This window comes from Bos taurus, chromosome 14 (genome assembly GCF_002263795.3).
Source record: "Bos taurus isolate L1 Dominette 01449 registration number 42190680 breed Hereford chromosome 14, ARS-UCD2.0, whole genome shotgun sequence".
Taxonomy (NCBI): domain Eukaryota; kingdom Metazoa; phylum Chordata; class Mammalia; order Artiodactyla; family Bovidae; genus Bos; species Bos taurus.
In genome coordinates, this window is record NC_037341.1 from 73,876,432 (window position 1) to 73,890,467 (window position 14,036).

The 14,036-nt window shown below is 42.1% G+C and overlaps 1 long non-coding RNA gene across 1 annotated transcript; it reads left to right on the top strand.

The window, feature by feature from the left end:
• Positions 1-2,611: 2,611 nt before the first annotated feature.
• On the top strand, positions 2,612-12,264 carry LOC100848958 (uncharacterized). Its single transcript, XR_237420.5, has 2 exons — positions 2,612-3,499; positions 7,840-12,264. It is a non-coding gene; the product is annotated as an uncharacterized lncRNA (long non-coding RNA).
• The last annotated feature ends 1,772 nt before the right edge of the window (positions 12,265-14,036 follow it).

A 14,036-nucleotide genomic window follows, 5' to 3' on the forward strand; every position in this document is an offset into this window, starting at 1 on the left:
TTCACTATGTTTAGCACAACCTTTTCTATCTCCTTTTCTCCTCCCTTTTCTACCTCCAGCCTTCCTTTCTCCCTTCCTTCAATTCTTCCTTCCTTCCTTCCTTGGCTGGCATGCACAGCAGCCACTCCTTTTACTATCCTTAAGGATTAGCTCAAACTCCACTTCCGTAGTGGACATTTTGATCAGGGAAATTATTGTCGAGTATAAAGTACACTGTATGAATTCTTCAGTAAATAACTTAAGAATACACTGGCTTATGCAAGGTTTGGGGCATCTTAGGAAGAACACACTTAAGGTCTTGCCCTTGAATGGGAGCAAAAGTATGTTAACTTTCTCACCATCCTGGTTTCTCTAGTCGTGGGAAAAGAATACTGGGTTTACTGCTCACCAGAGGTTGCCTGGTTAGTGTCAGAATGTTTCCCAAGTCTCTGATTTTGCCAAGTTATAGGCCCTGACACTTCTATGACATAAGAAACTTATTTTAAATATTTTCCTAGTGTTTAATTTAGGGAAATTGAGCATTTAAAATTAAGATTACAAAATCACCAATTTTTATTAACATGACTGAAGACACTAAAAAGAGAATTTATCTTCAAAATTTAACATCATGACTTATGCCTGTTAACTTACTTATTTTTTTATTTTACAAATTTTATTGAAATGTTGATTCACAATATTGTGTTAGTTTCAGCTATACAGCAAAGTGTCAGTTTTATTTATATATGTATTATTTTTACTGGAATATAATTGCTTTACTTTGCTGTGTTAGTTTCTGCTGTACAAGGAAATGAATCAGTCGTGTGCACACAGATATCCCCTTCTGCTTGGACCTGCCTCCTACCCCATCGCTTCTTGCCCGTCTAGGTCATCACAGAGCACCAACCTGAGCTTCCTGTGCCTTTTATCAGCTTCCCACGGGCCATCATCTCCCACACATGGCAGTGTATATGTGTCCACCCCAATCTTCCGGCCTGTCACACCCTTCCCCTCCTCTCCACGTCAACGTGTCTGCTCTCTATGTCTGCATCTCTGTTTCTGCCTTGGAAATAGGTCCGTGTGTACGATTTTTCTAGATTCCATATACACATGTTAATGTATAATGTTTGTTTTTCTCTTTCTGATTTCACTTCACTCTGTATGACAGACTCTAGGTCCATCCATGACTCTCTAAGTGACCCTGTTTAATTCTCTTTAGTGGTGAGTAATATGCTCTTGTATATATGGACCACATCTTCTTTATTCATTCATCTGTCAGTGGACATCTAGGTTGCTTCCGTTTCCTGGCTATTGTGAATAGTGCTGTAATGACACTGGCATACATGTGTCTTTTTCAATTATGGTTTTCTTGGGGTACATGCCAAGTAGTGGGATTGCTGAGTCATATGGTGGTTCTGTGTTTAGGTTTTGAAGGAAGGTCTGTACTGTTCTCCACAGTGGCTGTATCAATTTGCATTCTCACAAATAGTGTAGGAGGATTCCCTTTTCTCCACACACTCTCCAGGATTTGTTATTTGTAGATTTTTTGATATTGGCCATTCTGACTGGCATAAAATGATATCTCATGGTAGTTTTGATTTGCATTTCTCTAATAACGAGCACTGTTGAGCTTTTTTATACGTGCCTTTTGGTCATCTGTATGTCTACTTGGCACCTGGTCCCATCACTTCATGGGAAATAGATAGGGAAACAGTGGACACAGTGTCAGACTTTATTTTTGGGGGCTTCAAAATCACTGCAGATGGTGATTGCAGTGAAATTAAAAGACACTCCTTGGAAGGAAAGTTATGACCAACCTAGATAGCATATTCAAAAGCAGAGACATTACTTTGCCAACAAAGGTCTGTCTAGTCAAGGCTATGGTTTTTCCAGTGGTCATGTATGGATGTGAGAGTTGGACTGTGAAGAAAGCTGAGTGCTGAAGAATTGATGCTTTTGAACCGTGGTGTTTGAGAAGACTCTTGAGAATCCCTTGGACTGCAAGGAGATCCAACCAGTCCATCCTAAAAGAGATCAGCCCTGGGTGTTCATTGGAAGGAATGATGCTGAAGCTGAAACTCCAATACTTTGGCCACCTCATGCAAAGAGTTGACTCATTGGAAAAGACCCTGATGCTGGGAGGGATTGGGGGCAGGAGGAGAAGGGGACGACAGAGGATGAGATGGCTGGATGGCATCACTGACTCGATGGACGTGAGTCTGAGTGAACTCCGGGAGTTGGTGATGGGCAGGGAGGCCTGGCGTGCTGCGGTGCATGGGGTCGCAAAGAGTCGGACGTGACTGCGCAACTAAACTGAACTGAACTGAACTTTTTAAAAGCCCTTCCACATTTGTCATTTCATTTCATACTTCCAGCAAATTCACAGGAATTGTTCTTCAAATGTGCTTTAAGTGATCATGACTGAGAACTTGAGGAGCGTACTTAGCTTCCTCTTTTCCAATCAGTGAGCCACTTACTAGAGGTCTTTCACTGGGTCTCTGTATGAGTGATTATTTACTTTGAATTGTCTAAGTAAGGTCTTGGTTCAAAATCTGGGCTGGATTAGATTTCTCTGCACCTTCTTGTATGATTTTTTTTTAAAAATTGATTTTCAAGGATGTGGAGTATGGGCAGAGGAGGAAAGACATAGGAATGGAGAAAGACATGTCTGAAGTCTGAAAAATATGATACGCACACCAGAAAATGTGGAAACGGAGTACATTTTGAAGGACAGACAGGAAAGGGCGTGGTCAGCTGTCCTCAGCGCTGGAGGCCGGGGAGTGATTGTCTGGGTGCTCTCTCACTGCCTTCCTCCAACACTGCACACTCTCTCTCCTGCTGCTTTTAATAGAGGACTGATTTCAGGGAGAAAGTAATCTTGAATGAGATATTAAATAAAAGGAAAATGTTCTTCAGAAAATTCAAGAATACACAAGATAACATAGATACTCACCAAACACTAACTGAACAGTGATTATATGCTGGACTCTGGGGATACAGTTATAATAGAGACAACCCTGCTCTCAAGGAGCTTATCAGTCAATGAAGGACAAAAGTAGTAATAACAGCCGTTTATTAAATGCTTACACTATGTGGAGCTTGTTTCCACTTGACGTAATCTTCACAGCAACTCTATGATGTAGTTAGTAATATTTTCACTTTGGAGATACAGCAGCTGAGGGACGGAAAGGAGAAGTAGCCTTTCTAGGGTTCCACAGCTGGCAAGCGACAGAACTGGAAATTTGAATCCAGGGAGTGGGATATCACAGTGTTGACCTGGCCCTGTTTTCCTCCTCAACAGTGCTTCCCTGATGGAAAGGAGGAAGACGTGACATTGAATGCCGTGTACCAGCATTGCGGTGGGTTCTGGGGATTCCTGGTGTGTAGGATTCACTGCGAAGATGGAGGCCAACGGATAGGCATGACGCAGTTGTCTCAAGTGGAAGTACATGTTGCGAAAGGAGCTTGGAGAAAGAGGTGGTTATGAGAAGCCTCTGTAAGAGTCGATGCCGAGCCTTGATGGGTGAGTAGGGGCCAAGCAAAGAACAGAGGGAAGCACCCTCCAGGCAGAGGACGCTGGATGTCTGAATGCTTGAAAGAGCATAGTTTGCTGAGAGAATGCAAATAATCTGTATAATACGAGGCAGGGGCTACAGTAAGGACTAGGAGAATAAGAGGAGAAATGGCAAAGCTCACTAGGCCAAGAGGAGATAGTGAAGTCTATTTAGTATTTTTAATGTTTTATTGTTTCTTCAAAAGTGAAAATTTTATTTTTGAAAAGGATTTAAATAGTGTATGATAATATATAAAAGTAAAACAAGCAAAAATCACTTGAAAGTCTTCTCAATCTGAGGTTACAACTGTTGATCCTTTACTGGGCATCTTTCTATACTCTTTCTCTCTATATATGTAATTTCATGCAAGTAGAAATATACTATGCACATTGTTATGCAACTTCCGCCCATTTTTTTGTCAATGATGAGAATCTTGGACTTTATTCTAAAGAGCATTAGTGATTTTCAATGAGGAGATATCATAATAATATTTGTAAATTATGAAAAAACACACAACGGTATTGTACAGGGTCAACTTGAGGCCGTGGTGGTGGGAACACCAAAGAGCCCAGGGAAGGAATGATGGTGATATGAATCGGGCAATGGTGATGGGCTGGAGAAAGGGAGGCGTCCAGATGGCACAGGAGTAAGCGTGGCGTGCTCTGCGATTGTGGAGGTGGAGTTGTCAAAAGGAGGGAGGTGCTGAGGAAGAGAGACAGAGGAAGAGAAATCGCCAGTGATTCCCAGGTTGCTGGCTGGGAATGTGTGGGTATTAACCAGCAGTTTGGAATGCCTGTGGGATGTTCAGGTGAAGAGAGCAAGTAAGCATTTAAATATACAGGACTGCAGCTCAAGGTAGAATTCAAAACTGGAGATAGAATTCTGGGCATATCATCAGTGGTTAAAGCTAAGAGAGCTGAGGACTGGTGACACAGGCCAAGCAGGAAACGTTGAGTGGGGACCTTGTTTTGTTCAGTGTTATATTCTCAGAACTGCCCCTAGCATGTAGCAGGGGCTAAGTGTTTCTTGAATGAGTAATTAAATAATAATAAACGTTTTTTCTATTTCAACAGGGAAGCTTCTTATTGTGGCAGCATAATGTTCCACTGAGTAAATATATTACAACTTGCATATCCGTTTTCTTATTTTTCCAGTTACTGATAGCTGTATGAAAACCCACCCCAAATCTAGTGGCATAGGAAACCACTTTGTTATGCACACAGATTCTGTGGGTCAAGGATTTGGAAAAGGCACAGAAGGTTTGTGTATTCTCCACAAAGTTTGGGACCTTAGCTGGGAAGATTTTTAAGGCTGAACTAATCTGTAAGCTTGTTAACTCATTTGGCAGTTTATTCTGGCTGTTAACTGAGGCCTCATCGGAACTGTCCATGTAGCATCTTGGGTTTCAAGAGCTAGTGTCCGGAGAGAGCCAGGCAGAAACTGTATTGCCTTTTATGACCTAGTCTATGAAGTCACAAGATGGCATTGCTGCCATAGTACAAACTAACTCAGTTTCAAGGGGAGGGAACGCAGATCCTATTCCTCAGTGGGAGGAGCGTGCAAAGTCAAAGTCACACTGAAAAGAGCTTGTGGGATTAGAGCTGTTGTTACAGTCATCTTTGGAAAATGCAATCTGCCACAGCTCCCCTTTGTTCCTCACTATTTGTTCATTACGATAGCCCTTTCTTAGCTTTCCGGTCAATCATGTCACAATGTCAACAACACTAAGTAGGTAATTAGCTAAGACCCCCGTATTGTTCCTGTAAGGTAAGGGAGTTAGAGAAGGTGAGGTTTGGAAAAAGAACCAGACTAGCACTTTATAGGAACAGATCACCTTTAATGAGGCGAGAAGGGGCAGCAATCAGATTAGTGAGCTGCCGCACTAACCCAAGAAAAGAGTGAGTATATATAGGCATATATGTGGAAATCTGCTGTCTTAGGGGGCCTGTTCTTCTCTGAGTTTGTTCCCAGTAGTTACCTCTTAAACGCCTGGGGCAAGGAATTCTGGAGACCAGCCAGAGGCTGGACCAGCTGGGAACTGGGTGTTATCAGCCTTAAAGCCCATTTTTTTCCCCCAGCTGAGAGGGTTCTCTGTTTTGCATAGAGTGGTGGGGAGGACAGGAAGGGAGTTTTAACTCCAGGCTATTTTGAGCCGTGTAACTTTCCTTCAGTTCCCCAACGAACTGAGAAGCTAGTATTCCCCTTGCATCTGATGCATAATTTTACACTTAAGTTTTGTGTTAGTTACCATTAAACTTAATTATCACTCAATACACATTTATTGAGAATCTGCCATTTTTCACTCTAGGCAATTGGGATAGATTGAATATAATACAGAAAAATGGTTCCTTCTCTCAAGAAGTTTATAATCTAGAGGAAAAAAATAATTAGAGATGTCCATAGTAGGTGTGGACTTCCTGGCGGCTCAGACGGTAAAGCGTCTGTCTGCAATGTGGGAGATCCGGGTTCAAGCCCTGGGTTGGGAAGATCCCCTGGAGAAGGAAATGGCAGTCCACTCCAGTACTATTGCCTGGAAAATCCCATGGACAGAGGAGCCTGGTAGGCTACAGTCTATGGGGTTGCAAAGAGTCGAACACGACTGAGCGACTTCACTTTCACTTTCATAGTAGGTGAACACAGACTTCTATTAGCTTGCTCCTCTATCAACAAGCAGAGAAGGCAATGGCACCCCACTCCAGTACTCTTGCCTGGAAAATCCCATGGACGGAGGAGCCTGGTGGGCTGCTGTCTATGGGGTCACACAGAGTTAGACACGAATGAAGTGACTTAGCAGCAGCAGCTACCAACAAGGATGCATGCATGCGTGCTAAGTTGCTTCAGTCGTGTCCGACTCTGTGACCCCATGGACTGTGCCCGCCAGGCTCCTCTGTCCATGGGATTCTCCAGGGAGGAATATCAGAGTCGGTTGCCATGCCCTCCTCATCAACAAGGAGAGGTAGGATATAATTTGTTTTTAGGGTATTGAGTCCAGAAAAATTGTGTTTAGTAGCTTGCTAGACTCCAGACAGGTGCGCTGCCAGCGTTCCCCAGTCCCGGCAGTCTGATGACCTCTCAGAAAAGGAAGTGAGCTAACTGAAGAGTGACTTATGCTTTGTGAGTTCATGCTGGTTTGGAGTGATCACTGCTTCCCTTTTCCCCTTTTTATAGATCTCATTCTAATTTGGATAATCTTAAATAACTTTCTCACGTGTTTAGTAGTCATCCATATTTCATTTTTTAAAAGGTTCAGAACCCCCTAGAATCTCTCTGGAGATACTAACATGCTTATTTTAGCATTTTATTCTATGTTCCTATATTGTGCATCCTCTGGGGTTAGATGTATTCACTGAGTTTGGTCCTTTTATTTCCATTTTCTTGGTTGTTTTATCGTATTTGTAGACAAAACCCTAACTTTGTGGCTGGTGAGTAAGAATTCTTATTGGCTTGACTGGAAGCTCAAGTTTGGATTAAATCAGCTTTGACTTAAGTGGGGACGTGTGGCAGGAAGGTGGGCTTTCATTTAAGATGTGGATATGGCTTGTCTCAAGGATATGAAGCTCTCTTTTGCCGGTGACAGAGTCCTGATTCTCTGGATATGTTGTCCATTTTGAAAGCCTCTTGCGTAAAAAAAAAAATCTCACAATTCAGCCTAAGGCAACAGAGCTCTGCCTTTGCTAGCTACCTGGCCCCTGGCCAGGACTCTCTTCTTCTTGCCAGCTTCTGCTTATTTTGATTACAAGGCTTTTGCAGAATTCTGCTGGGACAGCTTGTATTTTTGAAGTTCTTTTTCATGAGTCAGGACTTGCGGATTGCTTATTCCATTGTATTTTGGCATCAGTATATCCCAGAAATTTCTCATTATTTGGGTTGACTGTCAATAACTCCCTTCTGAATTTTCTAAAAATTTTTCTAAATATTTACCCTTTTAAAAATATTTCTATCGGTTTTGGGAACAGAGGTAAATGCATGTATTCAACCAGCTCTGGTGGGAAGCCCTGATTTCCTTCTTTGGTGACCAGCAGAGAGTGCTACTGGGAATCACAGCAACCTCTCCCAACGTGTTTCTAGAAGACATCGATTTCTTCGTTCTTAAATTAGGGCACGCGTGTATCCATGTATCTTGCATCTCTCCCATTCTCTGTAGGTTTTCAAAGATTGCCAGCGGTCCTTTGCTGACACTGACAATTCCTTTTAGTGCCCTGGAAAGTATTTCATGGGGACACTGAAAATAGCTAAATGGTCTTAATACTCCTCACCTATTCAAATGAACTTCAGTTCTCTCTTATATGTGCTTGTTTTATCTTTTCAGGTGTTGGAACTTTTCACCGAAGATCTTCTTATTGATTAGAAAGAAGGCGGCCAGACCGAAGTTGTATAGTTCTACATTTCCCCCCTGCCTATTAAATATTACACCATCACCACTAATAATAAGGAATTGCTTTTGTCCTTATTATCTCTGACTTTTAATTTTTTCTCAGGGATAAACTCATTTCAAGCTTTGGCACTCCTGGCATTGGTCACAGAGGCCTGGCCATGACTCTAAACTCGTTCTTGATTTTTACCTCTGCCGCCGTCTTGTGTACCTGTTCTTTTAAAGTCTGAGGGCTTGAAACGACTCCTTGTACCATCTTAGCAGCTCAAGGGCAGTAAAGGTAGAAGGAGAAACTAAAGGCCAGGAAGTAAGAAGTAGGAGTAAATCACTGGTGACGAAATACAGGCAGTGTGAATAATAAATTCTGAAGCATTTGCTGATAAAATACCATGTATGCAATAACTCCCCTGCTGAGGCGCTGGGTCCCACCCGTCACCTCTGACTTGTGTCGTAATAACTCTGTTCTACTGACAAGAATGAGTCATCTAGACCAAGAGGCTTCACCGTGTACCCCGTGTCTGTCGTGTATGCTATTGCAGTTCAGTTCCTTTCTATTTTGATAACACTCCTTTGAAAGGAAAGAGGGGACTGGTAGCTAGGGGAGAGCGGACTGTATTTTCAGGCCCAGAAGAAGAGATGAGAGAGGGAGGTGAAATAGTCTGGTGAGAATGGGCTGTAAGTGACCTCCTTCTCAGTTCTTTGCTGTCTATAACTGCTCTCTCTACTCCTTGAAACCCTGTCCTTGGCTTCATCAGTAGTACACTCTCTTGATTTTCCTTTTGCCTTTCAGGCCCATCACAATCCCCTTTGCTGACTCCCCCCCCCTTTTTTTTTAATTCATCACAAATGGAAATCCTTTTGAAAAGGCAAAATGCTTTTGATATAGCCAAAATGTCATGTTTTAAATGAAACTTAACTCAGAACATTATTTTTGCCGTGTGAGAATTACTTGCAGATTATTCAAAAGGAACTCAACTGGAAAGGAAACAAAAGCAACCAAAAGTCTGGAAGGGTTAAAAAATGTTCTGAGACTGTCCTTAGCTTGAAAATAAAGGTGATTTCTTAACAAATGGCAGAAATACTCTGTCACTTTGACTCATTCATTTAAAATGTGCTGACAGGAGACCAGATGGTAGAGGAGAATGATGGGGGCTTACCTCCTCCAACCAAAACACTGAAATCACGAGTGCCTGCTGAACAGTCAGTGACATAAAACACTGGAACCTACCAAAGAAATATTCTACATCCACAGATGATGAAGAAGCCGCAACAAGATGGTAGGAGGGGAAGTTTTGTGATATACTCAAATCCTATACCTGCTGGGTGGGCAACCCACAAACTGGAAAATACTATATCATAGAGTTTCTCTCTAAGACTGAGTGCTGAGTCCCATGGCAGGCTCTCAAGCCTGGGGGTCTGACGTTGAGAGGAGGAAGCCCTGGAGCTTTCGGCTTCGAAGGCCAGCGGGGCTCGAGTGCAGGAGCTGCAAGGACTAGGGGAAGAGAGACTCCACTCTTGGAGAGTGCCCGGGAGGTTTCACGTGCACTGGGACCCAGGCAAAGCAGTGACTCCACAGGAATCTGGGCCAGACATATTTGTGGGTTGTGGAGGGTCTCCTGGGGAGGCAGGGTCAGCTGCTGCTCAGTGTGGGGGCGAGGACAGAAGTGGCAGAGGCTCCGGGGAATATCCATCAGCGTGAGCTCTCTCAGAGGCCACCATTTTGGCACTGAGGTCTGACCCTACCCAGGAGCCTACAGCCTCCAGTGCTGGGCTGCCTCAGGCAGACAACCAACAGAGTGGGAACACAGACCCACCTCTCAGCAACAGGCTGTCCAAAGTCACCCTGAGTGCACAGCTCCCTCTCCACACACCCACTGACATGGCCATGCCCACAGAGGGACACACCTAGCTCCACCCACCAGCGGGCAGGCATCAGTCTCTCCCACCAGGAAGCCTGCAAAAGCCCCTAGAGCAGCCTAACCCACCAGGAGACAGACACCAGAGCAAGAGCCGTAAGCCTGCAGCCTTAGAAATGGAGACCGCAAACCCAGAAAGTTAGACAAAGAGAGATAATAGAGAAATACATTCCAGATGAAGAAAAAGATAAAACCCCTGAAGAAAACCTAAGTGAAGTGGAGATAGGCAGTCTCCCTGGAAATGAACTCAGAGTAATGATAATAAAGATGATATAAGGTCTCAGGAAACAAATGGAAACATGGACCAAGAAGATACAAAAACTGTTTAACAAGAACTAAAAGATTTAAAGAACAACAGAGATGAACAATACAATAAATAAGAAACACACTAGAAGGAATCAATAGCAGAATAACTGAGGCAGAAGAACCAAGGTGAGCAGGAAGACAGAATGGTGGAAATCACTATTGCAGAACAGGGTAAAGAGAAAGAATGAAAAGAAATAAGGACAGTTATGAGACCTCTGGGACAACATTAAATGTACCAACATCCACATTATAGGTGTCTCAGAAGGAAAAGAGAAAGGACCCAGGAAACCATTAATATTTGAAGAGATAATCGCCAGTAACTTGCCAAAATGAGCATGGAAATGCTCACTCAAGTTCAGAAAGTGCACAGAGTTCCCTGCAGGGTAAATCCACAGAGGAATGTGCCCAGACACATATTAATCACATTGACAAAAATTAGAGTCAAAATAAAAATATTAAGACCAACAGGGAAAAGCAACAAATAGCAAACGAGGGAATCCCCATAAGATTATCAGTTGCTTTTTCAGCAAAACTCTGCAGGCCTAAAGGGAGTGACACAATATATTTAAAGTGGTTAAAGGGAAAATCTATAATAAACATTGCCCATCAAGGCTGTCATTCAGATTCAATGGAAAAATCAAAGGTTTTACAGATAAACAAAAGCTAAGAGAATTCAGCACCACTAAACCAGACTTTTACAAAAACTAAAGCTTTACAAAAAATGCTAAGGGAATTTATCTAAGTAGAAAAGAAAAGGCACAACTGGATGAAGAAATCATGAATGGGAAAGGCAAAGATACAGTAAATGTAGAAAATCACCCACACAAATATGGTATCAAAACCAGAAATCATTAGAAAAGGAGAGTATTAGAAACTGCAGGTTATTAGAAATTATTTGAAATTGAGACCAACAAATTATAATACAATCTTGCTTATATACTACTATATCAAAACCTCATGGTAACTGCAAACCAAAAATCCACAATAGATACCCTCACACACACACACAGCAAACCAAACACAGCTCTAAAGATAGTTATCAAAAGAGAAGAGAAGAAAATAGGAAGGAAAGAAAACACACCTGGAAAAACCAATCACAGCAACATCTTTTATAATCCATCTCCCAGAATAATGGAAATAAAACAAACAAACAAACAAAAAAACACACACAAAAACAATGAGACCCCCTTAAAGTCAAAAGCTTTTGCACAGCAAAGGAAACAATAAACAAAACAAAAAGACAACCTACAGATAGGGGGAAAACATTTGCAAATGATGTGACTGATAAGGGATTAGACTCCAAAATTTACAAACAGCTTATGACACATAATAGCATCAAAACAAACAACCCACTCAAAAATTGAGCAGAAGATCTGAATAGATATTTCTCTAAAGAGGACAAACAAGATGGCCAATAGGCACATGAAAATATGCTCAAAACCACTAGTTATTAGAGAAATGCAAATTATAACTACAATGAGATATCACCTCACACCGGTCAGAATGGCTATCATCAAAAAGTCCACAAACAACAAATGCTGGAGAGGGTGTGGAGAGAAGGGAACCCTCCTGCACTGTTGATGGGCATGGAAACTGGTACAGCCACTCTGGAAAACAGTACAGAGGTTCCTTCAACCAAAAATAGAGCTACCACATGACCCTGCAATCCCAGTCCTGGGCATATAGCCAGAAAAATACATGGCCGGAAAATATACATGCACCCCAATGTTCATTGCAGCACTGTTTACAGTAGCCAAGACATGGGGACAACATAAATGTCCACTGACAGATTAATGGATAAAGAAATGGTGTATATATATAAAATGGAATCTTACTCAGCCATTAAAAACAGAATGAAATAGACTTCTGGTTCAAGATAGTGGAGTAGAAGGTTGTGTGCTCATCTCCTCCTGTGAGAGCACGAAAATCACAATTAGCTGTTGAACAGCCATCAGCAGGGGCTTTCCTGGTAGCTCAGCTGGTAAAGCATCTGCCTGCAATGCCGGAAACCCCGGGTTGATTCCTTGGTTGGGAAGTTCCCCTGGAGAAGGGATAGGCTACCCACTCCAGTATTCTTGGGGCTTCCCTGGTGGCTCAGATGGGAAAGAATCTGTCTGCAATGCAACACTGATTTTAAAAACATGCAGTTTAAGATTTATCTAGCAAGTACAACCCGCAGATTGTAAAATCGATACTTTTCACAACTGCAGAAGTACACATTTGAATGACACAGAAATTCCCAAATTTAAACGCCATTGGTATACATCTTGAGAAACAAATGAAACTTTCAAAAACATAATGCCATTTCTACAAAATTTAAATGTTAATGGCACTTTTGCCTAAGTCAGATTTTAAAAGTTTAAAATCATTTAACCTCAAATGATATGCTTACCTACAGTGAGCTTATTTTGCAGACATCTGCACTTTTTCCACAATGTCAATGTGTTAAAAAATGTGTTACAAAAAAATAAAGGTATAATTCTTATGTTTTCCGTACTTTCATATTTAACCTTCCTTTTTTTCCTATGCAACCTATGCAATACTCACTCCAGAACATTACTGGTAGTATCAGGGCAGCGTCTTTCTCCTAGTTTCTTGGTGGCACTTTTGAACAATTGTTCTTTTCCATCCCTCAGTCACCTGTCCTCAAGTCATGTTGCTCCCAGTTTTCTGTCAACTCTGGCCTTGGGGTAAAGAGGCAAGCACGGAACACCAGGATAAACTGTGTCATTTCTCCTTTCATTGATACACTCAACCTCAATCAACTGTGTCTTTGTTTTCACACCTCACAGTGGAGCTTTGTATGCTTTCTCACCCAATTTGTTGTTGTTTAGTTGCTCAGTCGTGTCTAACTCTTTGAGACCCCATGGACTGCAGCACACCAGGCCTCCCTGTCCATCACCAACTCCTGGTGCTTACTCAAACTCACGTCCATCGAGTCAGTGATGCCATCCAACCACCTCATCCTCTGTCGTCCCCTTCTCCTCTTGCCTTCAATCTTTCCCATTCAGGATCTTTTTCCAATGAGTCAGCTCTTCACACCAGGTGGCCAAAATATTGGAGTTTCAGCTTCAGTATCAGTCCTTCCAGTGAACATTCGAGACTGATTTCGTTTAGGATTGACTGGTTTGATCTCCGTGCTGTCCAAGGGACTCTCAAGAGTCTTCTCCAACACCACGGTTCAAAAGCATCAATTCTTCCACGCTCAGCTTTCTTTGTAGTCTGACTCTCACATCCATACCTGACTACTGGAAAAACCATTGCTTTGACGAGACAAACCTTTGTTGACAAAATAATGTCTCGGCTTTTTAATACACTGTCTAGGTTAATCATGGCTTTTCTTCTAAGGAGCAAGTGTCTTTTAATTTCATGGCTGCAGTCATCATTTACACTGATTTTGGAGCCCAAGAAAATAAAGTCTCTCACTGTTTCCTCTCTTTCCCCATTTATTTGCCATGAAGTGATGGGATCAGAGGCCGTGATTTTTGTTTTTTGAATGTTGAGTTTTAAGCCAGCTTTTTCACTGTCCTCTTTCACCTTCATCAAGAGGCTCTTTAGTTCCTCTTTGCTTTCTGCCATTAGGATGGTGTCATCTGCATATCTGATGTTACTGATATTTCAATTTCTCATCCAATAAGGCAACCCAAACGATACACGAGAGCCCAGAGCAGGCAATTTTTTTTCCTTTTCCTTCTAGATGATAATTTTGGACTTATGAATTCATGTTAAATGCAATATTCTGTAATGCCTAGTGGTAGAAATTTTAGGCAACTTCAGAGAGTTAAATAAAGTATATGAATTAGGGACATGTCCAAGGTCACGCTGCTGGACCAAGTCAGGGCTAGAATCCAAACTCCAGTTATAGTGCTCCTTCCTCTGACTCATAATGCCGTGGGCGTGAAGCCTAACTGA